We start from the raw sequence: 21,053 nt of genomic DNA on the forward strand, positions 1-21,053 counted from the left end.
AATGTTTATTACAAATGAAAGCAGGAAAATACTCGTATATAAAATACATTACCATAGTCCTCTGAAAAACAAAACAGAATAAAATTCAGATTGGGCAGCTCAAGACACTGAGAAGTTAAGTTCATTGGCACAGCAGGGAAAGGGATGCGCTCTGGCGGAAAAGAAATGAGGGTGACTTTGAGACCAGAGAGTGGCTACAGTTAGTTCTTGTCCTGCTGTAATTCTTTTCCAGTTGTCCTCATATGAAATCAGAGAAAAAAATACATGTTTCTGTTTATTGTTGAATCAACTTTGTAACAATTTATAATCAATCCAATTGTAATTTAAAAATACAGTTACTGGCCTGGCCAGTGTGGTTCAGTGCTTAGATAGTAAGCTCAAAGTACCAAAGAGTCATGGGTTCAATTCCCCATCAAGAGCACGTACCTGGGTTACAGGTTCAATCCCTGGCCCCAGACAGGGTATGTGAGTGAGGCAACCAATTGAAGTGTCTCTCTCGCATCCATGTTTCTCTCTCTCACTCTCTCTCTCCCTCCCTTCCACTCCCTAAAAATCAATGAAAAAAATGTCCTGTGGTGAGGATTAACAAGAACAAAAACAATTAGTGCTTCATTGTTTTATAAATTTTCTCTTAATTACTCAAGGACACAGTTTATTTCAATTTCAGTGATAAAGTAAGGGCAATGAGCTGGGTCATGTGTCTAAAGCATTCATAGTGAAATTTTGAGTATCAAATATCAGGGGAATGACTTAGATTCAGTATTGACATTTGGAGGCTTTCCTTATATTTGTAACAATATCCAACATTGTTACTTGAGATTTGGCAATAAAAAAAACGCTTTCATTAAGTACACACACACACCTATGTCAAAAGAGCTTTTAGTGCAAGCAAGAGTAAATGTAAGATAACCAGTGACATCTAAATAAAGGCCTTGCCTCCAGTATGGCTCGGTGGTTGAGCATCGACCCATGCACCAAGAGGTTGCTGGTTTGATTCCCAGTCAGGGCACATGCCCAGGTTGTGGGCCAAATCCACAGTGGGGGGGCATGCTGGAGGTGACCAGTTGATGTTCTCTCTCATTGATGTTTCTCTCTCTCCCTCTCCCTTCCTCTCGCTCTCTAAAAATCAATTTAAAAATATTAAAGAAAAAATAAAAAAGGCCATGCCTGTAAATATCAGAATTAAGGGATGCATGGTTATATGAGGACTAATGCTGTGGTTTCAGACCATGTTCATATGAACAATTATTGATATTATGCTCACTCTAATAAGGAAAGTATTCACTCCATCAAACCTAGCTAGAATAATTGATCTGGGTCTATGCTTTGTATCTATTACTTGGCTCTGCACACAGCTGAGGAGATGGGCTTAGTGTTTTCAGAAATCTCTCAGTGAGGTAAAATGTACATCATTTTGATTGTACACCTCCTCCCCTCCTGGCCCCTCTCTATCTTGTTCCTCTCATATCAGACTCATCATTCTCTTCTGCCCTTTTGAGCTGTCCCCACTCACTGTTTTCTGTTATGGATTTTCTTATGTGATTTTGCTCAAATACAGTGCTTTCAGAGGTAGAAAAAGAGGTTGCAATGGCCATAGTCATTTGACAGCTCTACTATCTCAGACTACCTGTTCCAGGCACTTTTTATTTTGTAAAGCTGTTTAGGATACAATTCATTATGGTGTTAATCACTGAAACTCAGAATTGCAGTTTTTCCCAAACAGAAATGTACCTTTGAGATATATGGTATGTATTGGTTCACCTACGCACATTGTTCTAGGCCCTAGATATATAACCATAAATAAGATACATTTCCTACATTCATGAAGTTTAAAGTCTGATGCCGTGACCTTATTAGCAAATAGGCTACTCAGTCTGTTAAGTCCTGGGATGGAGTGCTTTGGTTGTAAACAGAAAGATTTCCTAGTGATTTCCATCACCTTAGGTGATTTTTAAATTTAGGCCAGAGAGGAATGAGTTTGAGTAATCCAAGAAAAAAGCTAGGAAGACACTTTTTTTTATTTTTATTTTTACAGATAAAGAAAAAATCATGTATAAAAATTGAGGGTTAGGGGAAACAAAATAAATTAAAAATAGTTTGAATGGTTGGAAATTAAAAGATGAGGTGTGGTTGAAAAGATCAGGTGTGCTGGTGAAATGCACAGGAGTTATTTATCCTGAAGACAATGGAAAGTCATTTAAGGATATTAAACAGGGAAGTTGATTTGTTAGATTTATGATTTAAAAAAAAAGACGTTTAGCCCTGGCTGGTGTGGCTCAGTAAGTTGGAGTGTAGTCCCACACACCAAAAGGTGGTAGATTCCATTCCTGGTCAGGGCATATACTCAGGTTTTGGGTTCAATCCCTGGTCAGGACGCATGTGGGAGGCAACCTATAGATGCTTCTATCTCACATTGATGTCTCTCTCTCTCTCTCTCTCTCTCTCTCTCTCTCTCTCTCTCCCCCCTCCTTTCCTCTCTCTAAAATCAATTTTAAAAAAAGAAAGATGACCTTTAGAATGGACAACAGATTAAATGGCATATATGAAACCTAAATTGTCCATGGTACCAAGTGTTTGTCAAAATTTCTCAACCTAAGGTTTTCTGCAATTGGAAATCAGAGTTAGAAACAAAAGTGTAAATCAATTGAATTGAAAAAAATATTAGTTTTTTTCCTTGCCCTTTCTTTTTCTAATGACTTTTCTTTCCTCCTTAATGATGCTTACTTTTATATGACTATCATCTAATAGAGTAGATAATAATTAGTAAAGTGACCCAAGGAAAAAGGAAAAATTAGACTTAAATAAGAAAAATAAAATGTAAAGAAGAAAAATACTTTTTATCTGTCCCTGAAGGGCAGCTATTTCCTGGAATAAATAAAATAATTTAATGAAAATAGTTCCTTTCATCAGAAGATCTACCCTATTCTATTTTCCTAATCATGCAGTTAAAAAATATATTTTGATATACAGTCATATCAGCAAATATTTTTTTTAGAGAAAGGAAGGGAGAGAGAATAGAAACATTGATGTGAGAGAGAAACATTGATCAGCTGCCTCCTGCATGCTCCCTACTAGGGATCAAGCCTGCAACCCAGGCATGTGCCTTGACCAGGAATTGAACCAGGACTTCTCAGTCCGTGGGACGACACTCTATCCACTGAGCCACACCAGCTGGGCAAGAACATTTCTTTTGTAAACTGGAATTATTAGCTTGATGCCATTACTCACAGATTTATCTAGTTCCCTTATTTAATTCTGTGTGATTTAGCAATCTGATTATACTTTGGGCCATCCAACTGAAAGAAAATGGCCTTGCTATTGGAATGCAAACATTACGTTTCATAAAAAAGTTATATTTCTCATGGAGGAATTGAGCTAAAAAATGATCTGCGGATGGCTGCAGCTTGTTCTGGGCTTGGAGGTGCCTAGAAGAAGCTACGCCGCAAAACAAGGTTGGCTCCCACTAATGCCGGGCCTGGACCACTTAGCAGAGCTAAGGGGCCCTCGAGAACAAATGCTGCTTCTTTAGGGTCTGTGAATTTTTGAGAGGTTTTAGGAAAGTCCACAGCATGAGCCAAGACAGGTTGTTTTTATGGGAAAGCCACTGAAGTGGTTTGGGTGGGCCCACAAGATGAGTGATGCAGGCACACATGGTTGTGGGGCCAGCCTTCTCTGAGTTTCTGCCCCTGCTGTCAGTCTTGATGTGGTTTATTGTTTACACCTTAGTGACTTCTGTGCAGCTAGATTTCAGATGGTTCTTAATGATGGTTATTCTGTAGTTTACTTTCAGTTTTGATGTGGTTGTGGGAGGGAGCCATTGCGGTGTTTACCTAACCCAGTATTAGCTGGAACTCCCTCTAACTGATGCATTCCTATCTGCGGTTTCTTAAACTGTGGGAAAAAAAACACTTTATCTCAGTGAAGAATTTAGGGACAAGTAGCACAGGACAGTGAAATTTTCCATAGCACTAAACAGGGCTGCACAGTAAGTGGTTCTCGGGTCTAAGACACAATATTTCTGCCAAAAGCTCTGATTTGCATTACATGTAATTTACCTTGTTGGCAATATCATGTACCTTATATAAGTTTTTATTTTTGCACTTTAAGGCAATATACTTTTTGGACAGAACAAAACCCTAAAGGGAAATGTGGAGCGTGGCATAATTTCAAAGTTTTATGGTGGAATTCATGTCCATGGAAACATTTTACAAGTACATCATTAACTATAATCAAGGAGAAAATAATGCAAAAACTAAGAAGAACAAAGAAGAAAAAGTATATTTCTTATCATTTGGTTTCTTTTTATGAATTGATTCAGAACAATTTAAATAAAAACTGCAAATGTTTTAGGTAAATTTTGAGCACTATGGAAGAGTATGGAAAATTTATCTAATATTCATCTAATTGTGACACATACTCTTTTAAAATTTGGTAAAATAGCCCTGGCCAGTTTGGCTCAGTGGTCAGAGCATCGGCCTGTGGTACAGAGAGACCTGGGTTCGGTTCCCGCTAAGGGCACGTACCTCGGTTGCAGTTTGTCCCCGGCCCTGGTTGGTCGTGCGGGTGGCAGCCACTCGATGTGTCCCTTCACATCGATGTTTCTCTCTCTCTCTCTTCCTCTCTCTCCCTCCCACTCTATCTGAACAAAAAATGGAAAAATGTCCTCGGTTGAGGATTAAAAAACAAAAAACAAAAAATAAAATTTGGTAAAATATTTACAATAAGTATTTAAAAATTTAAACAATAAAGGTGAAAAACCTCTGTAATGAACAAGTTTGGGGGACAATACATAATATATTTTATATGTACTATTGTTTCACTTATATATTTCTTAGAAAAACAAGTGTTTTTGTATAGATTATAGATATTTTTAAATGGTATAATAAGCAGAATTTATGTCCTAGGTACTCAAATATTTTCAAGGGGTGAATGTCCATTTTCCATGCAAGAGGAAACCAATAAATTTATATATAGTTTGAAGAACTATTTTCCCCCATTCAGCATTATTAGTCAACTGTTAGAGATACTGATTTCTCAGCTATTTAGATCAGTTAATTAGATATTAATTAACTAATTAATTTATTTATTTATTTATACCTGCCCCTAGCGGGAACCGAACCCGGGACTCTGAGCCAAACCGGCCAGGGCCAGATCATTTTATTATTCAAGACTATGTGTCTATGGAATTATTTTAAGCATCCTTGATCCTGCACAAGAATCATGAGAATACACAGAACTGCATGAAAACAGTTCTTACCGCATATGTAATAATTTTTACTTCACATATCTTCTTGTACATCCAATAGGCAGCTCAAATTTAAGATTTTCAAAAGCAAAATTCTAATTTTTCAAACTATTTCTTTCTCTGAGTCCCTGTAAAATAACCTGATCGATCCCAGTTTTTCCCAATGTGGTAACAACACCATTATTTACTCAGTTTGCTAGGTTAAAAAAAAATCACATAAACAGCAAAATAAATTTGGAACTTTTGCTTTTGTGTTTTGCTCTGACTAAAATGTGTTTCTCCTAATTCCCTGGCCAGGCAGCCTCCCCCAGTTATGCTCTAACTTATGACCTCATTCATATTTCTTCTAGAACTTGTTTTATAATGTGTTTATATATTTTTATCTGCCTCCTTAAGATAAAGATACAAGACATAAAGATAGGGTTAGGGTTTCTCTTGATAATTTTTATAACTCTTACAAAATAAATTGTTGTCACATGAATAAATCGACAAATTAATGCAAATTTGGGGATATTTATCTCTTCAAGAGTAAATTTTATGTTTACACATAAAATATTTTATGTAGTCAGTCGATATTTAGTGAGTGACCATTTTATGCTAGATAACAGTGTTCAACATGTAAGTAACATCAATATAGGAGACAGAAAACAAGGGCAAGAACCCCTGTCCTCCCAAAGCTTATAGTCTAGAGAGTAGCATACGTGTAGATATTAAATTGATATTGATAATATAAAATTAATGTGAAAGAGATGTCTAGGGTGACTCGGATAATTATAATGGGGCCCTGATCTAATTTTGATACAAAAGAAACTTTAGATTGACAAATAAAAATAAAAAGGAATTATCCAAATCAGTGGATTTTCCAGTGGAGGGGAGAGAGCATGCTCAAAATCTAGATGTGGAAAAAAAGAGGGGACTGTGAAGAACTGAGAAAATGAATATTGTAGAAGAGTAACGACCAACAGGTATAAAATAAGACTAGAGAGGGCAGAGTCCTAATTATATAAAACCATACACATTTTGGCTAGTGAAGTCAGGAGGGGAGTGAGGGTGGGAAGGAGGGGTCATTGGGGAAATAGGGGGATGTCTGTAATGCTTTCAACAATTAAAAAAAAAAAGAATTTAGACTTTGTCCTTAGATTTTAAGAAGAGAGCGACCTGATCAGATTAGTATTTTTAAAAAACCTACTACAAGACTTAAAATTCAAAGTGGCATGTTGAACACTCAGTGAAATCACCTCCTTCCATGGCAAACCTCCGGGCAGGGCCGGCTCCGTAATCTGAAGGGTCTAAATGCAAAATGGAAATAAAGAACCCATTTTAAGAGGAATAAAGTACTGCTAAAGATATAATATAGAGAATTTTTCCATAAAAATATTTTATAACTTATAAAAAGGAATAGTGGACTTCTGTGTCCAGGAAGGAGTAGATATTGGTCACTATGTGTCTTGCTGAGCACAACTGCGCACCCTGGACGTCACATATAAAACAAACAGGAACAGACTATGAAAGTGGAGAGAAGGCAGATCAGCTGGGTACCTAGAGACCTAGGAAGACATTAAGTTGAATTATTTGGGTTTTATGGCAATGGGTATAGATTTTTTTTAAAAGCCTGTTCTTTCTAGGCACAGGTCAAGGAAAGGGGTTGCTCAGCAACACAGAAAACTTTTAGACAATAACCACTCAGTATCAGCCAAACACCACAGAACTAACTGTGGCCTCAACACTACCCATTCTAATGAAGGTCCAGTGGGTAGCCAAGACCTTAACTCACAGAATATAACAAAGCACCCCCACCCGCATACACGCACAAAGTACAAAATGGTGTTAGAGAAGTTCAAGTGGGGAGCTAGACTTTCAGCCCTTTCAGTTTATAAGTAACATTTCCTGGGAGACCATGTAGGGAGCCCAAATTCCCAACCCGGTCCAGCGCACCCAGCAGTAATGAGGAGCGACCCCCATACTCAAAAGTAAACAGAGGCCAGAGGCCAGCTAAATCAGGATTAAATAAAGTCCAGAGTCTTTTAACATAACCCAGATTATCAATATCAGGAATAAAACAAAGGATAAACTGTAAATGCTGAAGATATCAAAAGAATAATATGGGAATATTACAAACCACTTGACACAAGTACATTTCACAACTAATAGGAATTAGACTACTTTCCTGAAAAATACAAACAACTAGAACCCATTCAATACAAAATGGAGTATTTTTATAGCCTTTTACCTATAAAAGGAACTGAATTCATGATTTAAGAACTTCCAAAAAAGCAATGTTCCGTATTTTGACTGTACCAATGTCAATATCCAATTTATAATATTGCATTTTAATTTTTCAAAATGTTACCATTGAAGAAACTGAGTATATATGATTTCCATTTTACTTCTTATAAATGCATGTGGATAAAAACTTATCTCAAAATAATAAAAAAGTTCATTAAAAATTGTATCACAATTTTTATTCCAAGTTAAGAAAATTGTCAATAGCATGAATTTTTATTGTTTATCATCATATTATATAATGTTAGTTTTAAACACAAATATAAAAGCATTTTACTTGTACATAGAGTTGCCAGTATTTTTTACCTTGAACAAAAATATGTATTTAATTCTATCAAAACAGGAGAAACACTGTCCAGAATTTTTCTGTTGAAAGTATTACAGATGTCTCCCTTTTTTCCCCATTGTCCTCCTCCTTCCCATTCCCACCCTCCTTCTGCTTTCTCCAACCTAATGTCTGTGTCCACCGGTTGTACATATATGCATATAAGTTCTTTGGTTTATCTCTTCCCACCCCTCCCAACTTTTCATCCCTCTGAGGTTTGTCAGTCTGTTCCCTACTTCCATGAATCTGGATCTATCCTGGTCAACAGCTTATTTTCTTCATGATATTCCATACATAAGTGGGATCATATGGTACTTGTCTTTCTCTGACTGGCTTATTTTGCTCAGCATAACACTCAGTTGAACTTCTGATACACATACGTTCTAAACATTCTACCTTCAGCTGAGAAGTAAAAAAAGATTGAAAGAAAATAAAACTATGATTTGCCATATTTCACCTTTCTTTATGTGCTATCATTTGTTTATTTTACTTCATTTTATTTTTGTATTTTATTGTGTTAAGTTCACCTAACATGATATCTACCACCTTAACAAATTTTAGACATGTTTTATTTGTTGATTTTAGAGGGGGGGGTGGAGGAGAGAAAGAGAAAGATTAATTTGTCTTTTCACTTATTTATGCATTCATTGATTGATTCTCATATGTGCCCTGAACTGTTGGGACAGTGTTCTAACCAACTGAGCTACCTGGCCAGAGTCAGGGCAATAGTTTTTTTAAAAATAAGTTTTTATTGATCATTTGGAAAGAAAAGAAGGGAAAGAGATAGAAACATTGGTGTGAGAAAGAAACATTAATTGTCTGCCTCCTGAACGCCCCCTCCTGGGGATTGAGCACGCAACTCCCTGGAATGTGCCCTGGCCAGGTATCAAACCAGGACCTCTCAGTCCATGGGACAACACTCAATCCACTGAGCCACACCAGCTGGGCCAGAGCGATTATTTTTAACTGAGTAATACATTATTGCTGACTACAGGTACGATGCCACAGAATAGAGTTATAAAACTTATTCACCTTGCATAATCAAAACTTTGTGCTTTTTGATTTGTAACTCCCTATTTCCCCTCCCCCAGCTCTAGCAACCACTATTCCACTCTTTGATTCTATGCATTTGATTCTTTTGGCTATCTCATGTAAGTGGGATCATGCAGTACTTGTCTTTCTGTGACTTATTTTTAGCATAATGTCCTCAAGTTTCATCCATATAGTCTCACATTGTAGAATTCTTTTAGATAGTCAAAAGTGGGATTGCTAGATATTTTTAATTTTTGAGGAGTCTCCATACTGTGCACACAAAAAAAGGGTCAACATTAACCAACCAATCATCAGGAAAATGCATATTAAAACCATAAAGAGATACCACCTCGTTACTATAAAAAATAGTTATTATCTAAAAACCCAAAGTCAACAACAAGAAGAAAACAACACAAGACAACAGGGGTAGATGAGGATGTGGAGAAATTGGAACACTGTCAATGGAAATGCAAAATGATGCAGCTGCTATGAAAAATATGCGCTATTATTTTCAGCGTAAGTGTTTAGCTAATATAGGAAAATAATGTGCGTTACAGAGGATATATATGAAAAGGTTTCTTGGGCCTTTGAATTTGTTAGGACACAATTACCTTCTTTGTATGTTTAAAGCAACATCTCATTTAAATAGAAAGCAAGGTCTCTTACAACCCTCAGATCCCTGCTAACAGTCATAGATGAATGGTTTTGGAACATGAGCACATAAATTCATTAGGCCCCATTGTCTCTGAGAGTTCAGGGAGACTCAGAACAACATTGAATTAACTTGTCAGATACTGTTAGCGAGGACCAGAAGAGGTCAACATTTATTTTTTTTGGTGCAGATTTCTGATTCACTATTATTTGACAGTAAAATTCTGAGAAACAAATCTTTGAAAAATTATGGGAAAGGATTACTATTCATAGAAGATGGTTGAGTGAAACTATGAGGAGTGTATATTTTGAGTAATGCAGATTGTATTATGTGGATAAAATAGGAACAATGTGGGAAAAAATAATATATGAAAACATAAACCTGTGGTTCTTGTTGGGGAATAGTGACATTAATTGTCTGTAGATGACCATGGTTGCCGGATAACTTGGCAGAGTAAGTGTGCACCTTATCTATCCTCAAGAGAAGGTCATGAATAAATAAGCAAAGTTTACCATGAATAAAAATATTCTTTAAATAGTAATAATAAAAACTTAGAAAAGCTGTTAACTTTCTGCAAGCCTATGCAGTATGTCATGTTTTAAATGTAACATTGGATTTTAACTACAAAGAGCTGATAAAAAGACACAAGAATCTTTTTTCAGTGTGCCCAAGGGTTATAATCCAGTTCAGAAATCAAGAGATAGAAAAAGGATCAGCTGGTAGAAGGAAGAAGAACACTGTTTTTGTTGTTTGTTTTTTAATTCAAGAGGAATTTATAGTCATCAGAGCTATTCAGAAATTGGAAGTGCTGTCTCAGGGATTAAGACACTTTTACTTCCTAAATCCTAAGGTAGTAAATACATGTAGACAATGTAATATATTATATATATAATACAGAACTCCATATCAATATATATATATATATATATATATATATATATATATACATATATATATATATATATAATAAAACAGAAATACTTTAATGGACCAAAGGTTATATTACATCCCTGGGTACAAATTGCTCTTCACTGTCATTCTGACATTCCAAAGTCACCTAGGATGAGTGATAAATGCACATTTTCAAACCCGTTCATATTCATTGACTGTGTGAGGTATGGACTCTGCATTTTGTAAAACTGTAGCACTTTCTGACGTATCCTGTCAGTGGAGCTTCTGACCTGGATAACCTTTAACATGGCTCCAAACCTGAGATTTAATTTATTCAGTGTCTATCAGTTCTTGGAGTGCAGGGAACACAACTAATTAAAAAGTTTTTGCAGTTTCTTCTAGGCCATTCTTTATGTGCAGGATCTTGCTCTCAATCGCCATTAAATAAATATTTCTTCAATAAAAGAACAAATAAATAATCAAATAAAAGATAGAACATTTCATTTTCTCCTCTCAGCTCTCTGTATAGTACTAACATTCTTTAAAAATGGGCATAGAAGTTAATAAAATAAGTATTAAAGAAAAATAGAATGTAGTAGCAAGAGAGAGAAAAAAAATATGAGTAAAACAAACTCAATTATGTAGTACTTTGGGGCAGAGAAGGAGATAAGGGGAATCTAAACTAAGAAGATAAGTTTGAGAAACTAGAACACACTGAAAAAGTATAAACTGTATAGAATTTAAAACCACACACACACACAAAAACAAAAACAAAAACAAAAAACACAGCAATATCACAATTTTGAGAGGTTGAGAAATAAGAGTCAGGGAAGAAGTAAGTAGTCACTGACGCTGATATGATGATCAGGCAGAAACTACAGGACAAGGGAAAACATACACTTTCTTGCAGCCTGGGAAGTGGCTTAGTTATAGGCACAGTGAATGTGTTAGCATCTCACTGTTCACCTTGAGGACAAGATACATGACTAATTTTTTTTTTCTAGTCTGGCATGTTCTAGGGCATAAAATTAGTTGGTTTCTCTGGTATAGACATATAAAAATATTTCAGTGATTAAATTCTTTTTTTTTTTTTTTTTTTAATCCTCACCTGAGGATATTTTTCTATTTATCTTCAGGTAGAAAGAGAGGGAGAAAAAGGGAGAGAGAGAGAAACATCGACGTGAGAGGAGCAAATCGATTGGCTGCCTCCCGCATGACCTCAACCAGGGCCAGGGATGAGCTGCAACCCAGGTATGTACCCTTGGCTGTAATTGAACCCCAAACTCATTGTTCCACAGGCTGATGCTCTACCACTGAGCCAAACTGGCCAGGGTGATTAAAGTCTTAATTAAATTAGTGGGCCCTAAAGTCTCTTGGCAAAAGGTAGATTATTTTTTGTTTTGTTTTTATGGTATTTTGGATCAAATTCATTAACATGCACACACACACACACACACACACACACACACACACACACAAACGTCCCTAAAAATAGTCATTGACTTCAGTTTATCAAGTTAATCAAAATTTTTACTAAGCTACACTTTTGCATGGAGTATCTGGCAGATGCTTAATTAAAAATGCTCTATTATACTAATAAATGATGGCAAAAATAGCAAATAACAATTAAAATCAATATATACATAGGTGCAAAGATTGAAACTGTAATATCAAACAGTTCTATAGGTTCTCCATGCATTCTTCCTTCCATCACTATCCTGACTCAAGATACATCATCCTCATGGGCTGATAAAAAAGGTAGATTAAGAGTGAAAACCATAAAAAAATAAAAAATAAATAAAATAAAAAAAAACCTAAAAGAAACTGTACGCAGCAAAATCTCAGACATCACACGTAGCAGAATTTTCACCAGTACATCAACTAGGGCAAGAGAAACAAAGGAAAAAATAACAAATAGGACTATATCAAATTAAAAAGTTTCTGCACAGCAAAAGAAACCAGCATCAAAATAAAAAAAGAGCCAATTATGTGGGAAAGCATATTTGCCAATGATGCATTGGATAAGAGATTAATATCCAAAATATATAAAGTACTCATACAACTAAACAAAAGGAAGACAAACAATCCAATTAAAAAATGGTCAGAGGACCTAAATAGACACTTCTCCAAAGAGCATATACAAATGGCCAAGAGACATACGAAAAAATGCTCATCATCACTAATCATCAGAGAGATGCAAATTAAAATGACTATGAGATATCACCTTACACCTGCCAGAATGGCCGCCATCAACATATTACCAAACAACAAGTGTTGGCGAGGGTGTGTTGCAAAAGGGACTCTAGTACACTGCTGGTTGGAATACAGACTGGTGCAGCCACTATGGAAAACAATATGGTGTCTCTTCAAAAACTTAAAAAATCAACTGCCTTTTGACCCAGTGATCCCACTTCTAAGAATATATCCTCAGAAGCCTGAAACACCAATCAGAAAGAATATATGCACCGCTATGTTCATAGTAGTGCTATTTACAATAGCTAAGATCTGGAAACAGCCCAAGTGCCCATCAGTAGAGTGAATAAAAAAGTTGTAGTACATTTACACAATGGAATACTGTGCAGCTGTAAGAATAAGAGATCTCTTACCCTTTGAGATGACATGGAGGGACCTGGAGAGTATTATGCTAAGCTATATAAGTCAGTCAGAGAAAGGCAAATATCTCATGATCTCACTTATTTATGGAATATCATGAACAAAATAAACTGTCAATCAAAATAGATCCAGAGACTTGGAATTAGGGAACAGACTGGTAAGCTTCAGAGGGAAGTTGGGTGGGGGAACAGAAAGAGATAAACCAAAGAACTTTTATGCATATATGTATAACTAATGGACACAGACAACAGTGTGGTGAAGGTAGGGGGTGGGGGGATGGGAGCAGGGAGGAGGGTGTCAATGGGAGAAACAGAGGGACATCTGTAATACTTTCATCAATAAAGATACTTTTTAAAAAAAAATAATGGAAAATTGTACATATCCTACTGCAGTTTAATAATTCAAGGATGAATAAATTCTGTTGAGATTAAGGCATTACATAATTAATTTATTCATTATAAACTAATTACCTGATCCATTGAATCAGGGACCTTTGCAAGTTAGTGAACTCTCTCATTTGCAGATATTGGTTGTTTTAGGTTTATTTGTTTGTTTGTTTGTTTTAGCAAAACCTTGCAAAGCTTCCTGCATATAGTAGTACAGTGGGAAAAAGCATGGCATCTGTGACATTTTGTGCATATTTGTCAAGATAATTTTCTGAGACAGAGATTTGTATTTTTCCTTCATACTTTTTGTTTTTTTTAAAGCTCATCTTTATTGTTGAATATATTACAGATGTTTCTCTCTTTTTTCCCCATTGACCCCCTCCTCCCCCTTTCTGCCCCCTCCTGCCTTCCCCACCCTATTTTTGGTGTCCATTGGTTGTGCATATATGCATAAAAGTTGCTTGTTTTATCTCATCCCACCCTCCCTCCCCCTTTCCCTTTGAGGTTCATCAGTTTAACAACCAATTTGTACTTCTTAATTCCTTCATCTTTTTCACCCATCCCCTCAGCCCCCACCCATCTGGCAAGCAACAAAAAGTTCTCTGTATCTAAGAGTCTGTTTCTGTTCTGCTTGCTCATTTTGTTTGTAGATTCAGTTGTTGATAGATATGTATTAATTGCCATTTTATTGTTCATATTTTTGATCTTTTTCGCCTTCAAGAAGACCCTTCAACATTTCATATAATACTGGTTTGGTGATAAACTTCTTTAGCTTTTTCTTGTGTGGGAAACTCTTGATATGGCCATCTATTCTAAATAATAGCTTTGCAGGATAGAGTAATCTTGGTTGTAGGTCATTGCTTTTCATCACCTTGAATATCTCTTGCCACTCCTTTCTGGCCTGCAAAGTTTCTTTTGAGAAATCAACTGACAGTTTTATGGGAACTCTTTGTAGGTAGTGGACTGCTTTTCTCTCGCTGCTTTTAAGATTCTGTCTTTGTATTTAACCTTTGGCATTTTGATGATGATCTGTCTTGGTGTGGACCTCTTTGGGTTCAACTTGTTTGGGACTCTCTGTGCTTCCTGGAATTGTATGTCTGTTTACTTCACCAAATTAGAGAAGTTTTCTGTCATTATTGTTTCAAATAGGTTTTCAAATTCTTGCTCTCTCTCTTCTCCTTCAGGCACCCCTATGATGTGAATGTTGGCACACTTGAAGTTGTCCCAGAGGCTCCTTACACTATCCTCATTTTTTTTTTTTTTTTGATTATTTTTTCTTTTTGCTGTTCTGGTTGGGTGTTTTCTGCTTCCTTTATTCCAAATCGATGGTTTTCTTCTGGGCTTAACCTACTCTACTATTGATCCCTGTAAATTATTCTTTATTTCAGTTAGTGCATCCTTAATTTCTGACTGGCCCTTTTTTATGTTGTTGATGTTCTCACTGAGTTCCTCAGAGGTCTCCTTAAGTTCCTTGAAGATCTCACTAAGTCCCTTGGATGTCTCACCAAGTTTCCTGAGCAACCTTATAACCTGTGTTTTGAACTCTGTGTCTGTTAGATTGCTTATCTCCATTTTGCTCAGTTCTTTTCCTGGAGTTTTGTTCTTTTCTTTTATTTAGGACATGTTTCTTTGTCTCCTCATTTTGGCTGCTTCCCTGTGATTGTTACTATGTATTAGGCAGAATTGCTATGCCTCCTAGGCTTCATAGGGTGGCCTACTATTGTAAGTGTCCTGTAGGATCCAGTGGCACAGTCTCTCTAATCACCCCAGCTGGGCCCTCGCAGTGCACCCCTAGTGTGGACTGTACACCCTTCTCCTGTAATTGAGTATTGATTGCTGTTGGCACCTCAATGGGATGAAGTCTGAGTAAGTCTGTGCGTGGGCCCTTTAAGAGGAGCTGCCTGGGGCTCCAGGAACCTCAGCCTCCCTCAGCCTCAGTTGCCCCTGGATTTATAGCCAGAAGTGAGGAGGATTCTCTTCCTGGCACTGGGACCCTGAGCAGTGTGGCTGGTGTGGAACGGGGATCCCTCAGTTCTCAGGGAGGACCTTCCCAGCTGAGGTGTCCTCCTGATTTTTATCCTCCACACATGGGTGTGGGACCAGCCCGTCTGCCTCCGCCCCTCCTACCAGTCTCCATGTGGCTGCTCCTTTAATTCTGTAGTTGTAGGACTTCCATTCAGCTACGCTGCCATCTTGACGAACTCCCCATACCTTTTCTTTTATTATTTCATTTTCTTTCTGTCCCTTCCTCTCTCGTGTGTAGCCACACTATACCAGCTTTACTCAGGTGAGCTTTGTGTTTAAGCTTCTTGGCTTTTGTTTCCAAGTGGCAAAACTCATTGAGAATGAAGGATTTGAGGAGACATTTTATTTATAGACTAAAATGAGACACCTACAGGCTGGATGAGGTGAGCGTGTGTGTGTGTGTGTGTGTGTGTGTGTGTGTGTGTGTGTGTGTCCTCTGAGAGGAATTTGACAATATCCCTGAATCAGCCTCTGGTAATTAAGAGATGAATTTATGAATTGAGATTTATATACAATACATTGAAGTCACTGGTGGAAATATTTCTGTACATAGGCCAAATGAAGAAGAGTGATCATAACCCTGGATGTGTGTGCATACTGTGTGTGTGTGTATTGCTATAGATGGGTGAGCTCATTAAAATTAGTAGTCAGATATGGGTGATATATATAGACATGGAATTCTCATACAAATATCTGAACTTGGAAGATGAATTCTAGAAAAATATTCACCAACTGCTTGAGTGAGGGTACTGGAAATGTAAAAGAAAGAAGAAAATGTGAAGATGCTTGGAATTCACTAGATCAGTATCCAACCTCCAATATAAGTACATGGAAATTATCTGTTAATTCCTATTCTGCGGTGATGGAGACACACTGGCACCATCTTGTGATGAAACCAGAGAATAAATCTAAAGGTCAAAATAATAGAACTTCTCAGAACATGAAAAACAGGAGTTCCATGGCACTGACCATTCTGTCAAAGTCTATGAAATGCTATATCAGATTAAATATGGATAACCCTAGAATGCATTTCAATAATACAATAATGATCATAATTCTTTGTTGAAATCAATAAATTATTAAGTGGGTATAGGATGGCAATCTTTTTTACTTTCTGCATTTCATCTTAAATCATTTTCTCAAACTTAATATAATAAAAACATTATTTGACTAGGAGCAATTTAACTAAATTATCTTTACAGATCTCTATTTCCTTATGTGTAAAGTGAAAGTTGAATTATATCAATTCATCTACTAAGCTTCTTCTAGATCTATAAAATGCCACAGGTTAGAAGGCGATGGTAATGATTCAGGTTATAGAAGCAAGGAATTTGGTTGATTATTTCATTTATTTATCAAATATGTATCTGTCGTTTCTGCTCTACTCACTATTGCATTAAGTCCTGAAATTACAAATCTGAGTGAGGTAACGATCTTGTCCTCAGAAAGGCCGGAGACTATAAGGGAAGACTCTCGGGTAAATATACACTTATCTGTACCTAGAATACAAACACAAATACAACTTTTTTAATCTAACTTTTCTCTTCATACAAAAACAAATGTTCCCTGTTGCCATAGATCAAGAGTCAAAAATTTTCCATTATCCACCAGAATACTTCAACTCACAAGTATTGATACATAGGAGGGGAAGGGTAATTAGAAGCAGGGCATTGGAAAAATAACTAAATATTGTCTTCACATTTCCTTTTTTTTTTTTAATCCTCACCCAAGGACACTTTTCTATTGATTTTCAGATAGAGTGTGTGTGTGTGGGGGGAGAGATAGAGAGAAACATCAATGTGAGAGAGACACACCGATTAATTGCCTCCCCCAGGACCAGAGATTAAACTACAACCTAGGTATGTGTCCTTGAACAGAATCAAACTGATGACCCTTTGTTCTGCTGGGTGATGTTCTAATCATTCAGCCAAACTGGCCAGGGCTGTCTTCATAATTCTTAAAGATCAGGAATTTTCTCTATTAGTAACTTCTGCTTCTAACTGAAGCTAAAGGTTAACTATATAACCAAAAGCTTTCAGTAGAGATGGGAAAAGAGATGATATCTTAAAATGTCCCTTTCCCATTCTAGTCCATTTCAACAAACTTATTGAAGACTGGTTTATTGTGAGCTGTTAGAGTTTTTCAAAATTAGATTTCTAGTTTGTGTTGTTTTTTATCCCGATGCAATCTTCAAGTTAGGCTTTGTAGGTTTGTTTATTATAGTATTCAACATCATGCGCCCTATATTGAAGAATAAAAGATTCTTTAAAAAAAATTATTTGCGATATCACTTCTTTAAGTATCCATGATATCTAACCCAAAATACTGCATGAGTATGTTGACTGGTTTCTTATACTCACTCCTGTTCTTGTCCGACCAGTTTCCATCCCATGTCTTATTCATGTGTCTCTCCAGGCGCATCTGGTCCATCATCTCCTTACTTCCTCCTCACCAGCCAAGTCACCTCTCACCCAGTTACTGCAGGTACCATGCTTTTTCTCATGGACAACATCTGCTCATTATCTTCCCTCTGTATAGAGAACTTAGGCCTCCCTCTTCTCTTCACCTTGCAAACTCTTAGATTCACAATGCAGGGGGTGGGCTCTGACCATGCAGATTAGATCTAATACCCTGGATTCTCATGTTGCATATTTCTTTCACCCACCACAGTTGGTTTTTTGTTTTTGTTTTTGTTTTTTCTTTATTTATGTGATTCCTTGATTAGGAATCAATTTCTGAACTGCACTGTAATGTCCAAAGGGGCAGGGCAACCATCCTTACTCCTCTCTCTCTCTATTGTACCACTACTGCCTACCACACTGTTTGGAACAAAGCTGCAACTCACTACACTTTTTAATGTGTGAATGCATAGTACAACTAAAAGAATTAGAAAGAGAGAGAACTGAGATAAATTTAGATGGTAAGGAAAGTGATGAATGAAATAGAAATAAAAAACATGTTTGTTGAGTACATGTGAGGCACAGATTTACGTTTTGAAAAATCTGTGTGTTCCCCAATTGTGCATTCATGTAGAAGGAGGGTCACAGCATTTTTCTTCATTCAAGTCATTATTTCTGAAATCAGAAGATGGTTCATTCCCTCAATTATCAAATCTTCCGCAGTTAAAATGTAAGAATATTAGCAAATTTACTGTGGAGATCAAATTTCTTTCCGTTGGTAATTAGTCTTAAATAACGGAATAGTGTCCTGGGAGAAAGGTAGAAGATCTACTGATAGAACATTTTTAATTAGACACAAATGATATTGCTCAACATAATTCTTTAGGATTGTATCCACATTCCTTACCTGGCGATGAAGTCATTCATTTGGATACATTCCAGTTCTCATCAATGACCTCTTCCCTTTTGGTTTGAGTGGAAGGAGTGATTTTTAAATTATATTCCAATTCATTCCATTAATGATTTATATTGTAAGGGTCAATCTTGTGCTGGCAGGTGTATAGTACAGTTGCCCCATAGGTCATTTCAATCTTTTATTTCTATAATTCTATGAATCTGCTCTGGCAACATAAGTAATGGAATACCCAATATGTTTAAGAGCTGAATGGCTGTGAATCAGGAGTTGGATGTTTCGCTAGCATAAAACTGCTGCCATGAGGAAGGGACAGTTTAAACTCCCCAGCAAGATTGAGGTAAACCTGGCAAAGCTACTAGAAGATTCATTTGCTGATTAAAGTACAGCCACTTAAAAGGAAAGAGGGAAAGAGCCAGAGAGATAAAATGAGTAATACATTTGTACATTTTAAAAAATATGGAACTATGTGGATATTGGCTGCAATATTATTTACAACAAAAATTATGGATTTTCTATATCTCTAACATAAGTGGTGAAAGATTAAGAAATTTAAGCTACCACATACAATGGGATAGCATGCTGCAATTTTAAGTTAGTACATTATGATTGACAAAAAAAGATTTAGTTTTAGATTTAAAAAATCAAGTTGAAAAACACAACGAATAATGTGTCATATAAAAATTACCAAATTGAAAAATTGTGTATCTGAATATATTTGTATGTAAGTAATACAAAACTCAAAATTATTATTAGCATTGGTTTCTCAGAGGACGAGGATGGGATTTGAATGGGGATAATAATATGTAGCCACTTTTTTATATTTCTGAACTGCTTTATTATAAATATTATAATAAAAATAAAAAAACAAAAATCTGTGCCTGCTTTTACAAATTTTCAACAGAGAAGAATATAAAGGAAAGAATATAAGACTCATGAATTTGTAGAACTGACAAAAGCCTCGGCACGCAAACAGCCTTGGTCTTTCTGCATATCTGTTTCTTCATTTGTTAAGAACAATCCAGCAACATCACAAGGTTGTTGAATGGGACAGTCTATAAACAATCACAAGTAAGAACCTGTTACAGAGCAAAATGTCCCTCAATGGCTACCAGTCAGTTTTCCTGTTTAATTTTTTTAATTTTTTTCAACTTTTATCTACCCTGGCCCTGATTTTTTCTCTCTCTTGCCAGCTCACACACTTAGAGCTTAAAAAAGGGACTAGTCCCTCAGAGACTTCCACTATATTTCTGAGAAATAAAAATTGTTCAAAAGATAAATTAAATGTAGGAAATAAAGAAGAAAACAATTGATCAAAGTGTCTCAGTATTTAAAAAGATAGCAAAATATTTGCTTCCAGACTAAACATCAAGAACAGTTGCACAAAAGGAAGAAGAGGTGCTGACTCAATAAACTTTAAGATATAGACAAAGACAGGATCTGCACTTAGATATGTGGTTATTTAAAAGTATATATATACACACACACACACACACACACACACACACACATACATACATATCAAGGGAGAAGAGCCAGTAGTTGGAGGAGAAGGTTAGTGAGTTACTGCTGTCTGTTTTGGCTTTGCCTTTGCCCTGCAAATGATCTTGGCTGGAAGTTATATGGGAAAATCCAATGAATAAATTGGATATATTTCCTACTCATTTATCTTTAGCCTGTGGTCCATCAAACTGGTGTTGTGATGCTGAGACTGCTCCCTGCCCAGAATGTAATTCATCAGCCTCACTGCAAAGAGTGCACTTGCCAAGAAAAGTGTGTGCAGAGCAGGATGAGGAGGTCCGTAAGCTCGTAATCACAGGAGCACCCTGTAATGCCATTGGTGAGGTTATAAAAATCTCAGACAATTCTCTTTGAGACTCTGCAACCAAAATTCTCATATGGTGATTAGGATGCTCCCAAAAATAGTACAAGAGAAGACACCAAGCCTTTGCACAATTTTTATTTCTGAATATATCCCATGTTGGTTTTTTTCAACTTTTAACTCCCCTGGCCCTGATTTTTCTCCTAGAGAAAGAGTCTTCTAAAAAACAGCCTCTTATTACTATTCCCACCATAAAAGAAAATGGGGAGCTTCCACTTTTGGCCTTCCAGAAAAACTATAAAACAGGACAAAATAAAATGATGGTTTCACACATTGAATAACTTGCAGCACAGGCAATGATTGCTGAGAGCAAGGAAGCAAACTAGGTGTGCCTGATGAATTCCCAGCTTACTGCCAGGAGAGGTCTTCGTACAGAGGAGCTGGAGATCTAAGCAGAACTCAGCAGT

Source organism: Molossus molossus, unplaced genomic scaffold, assembly GCF_014108415.1.
Source record: "Molossus molossus isolate mMolMol1 unplaced genomic scaffold, mMolMol1.p scaffold_m16_p_13, whole genome shotgun sequence".
In the NCBI taxonomy this organism is placed as follows: Eukaryota; Metazoa; Chordata; class Mammalia; order Chiroptera; family Molossidae; genus Molossus; species Molossus molossus.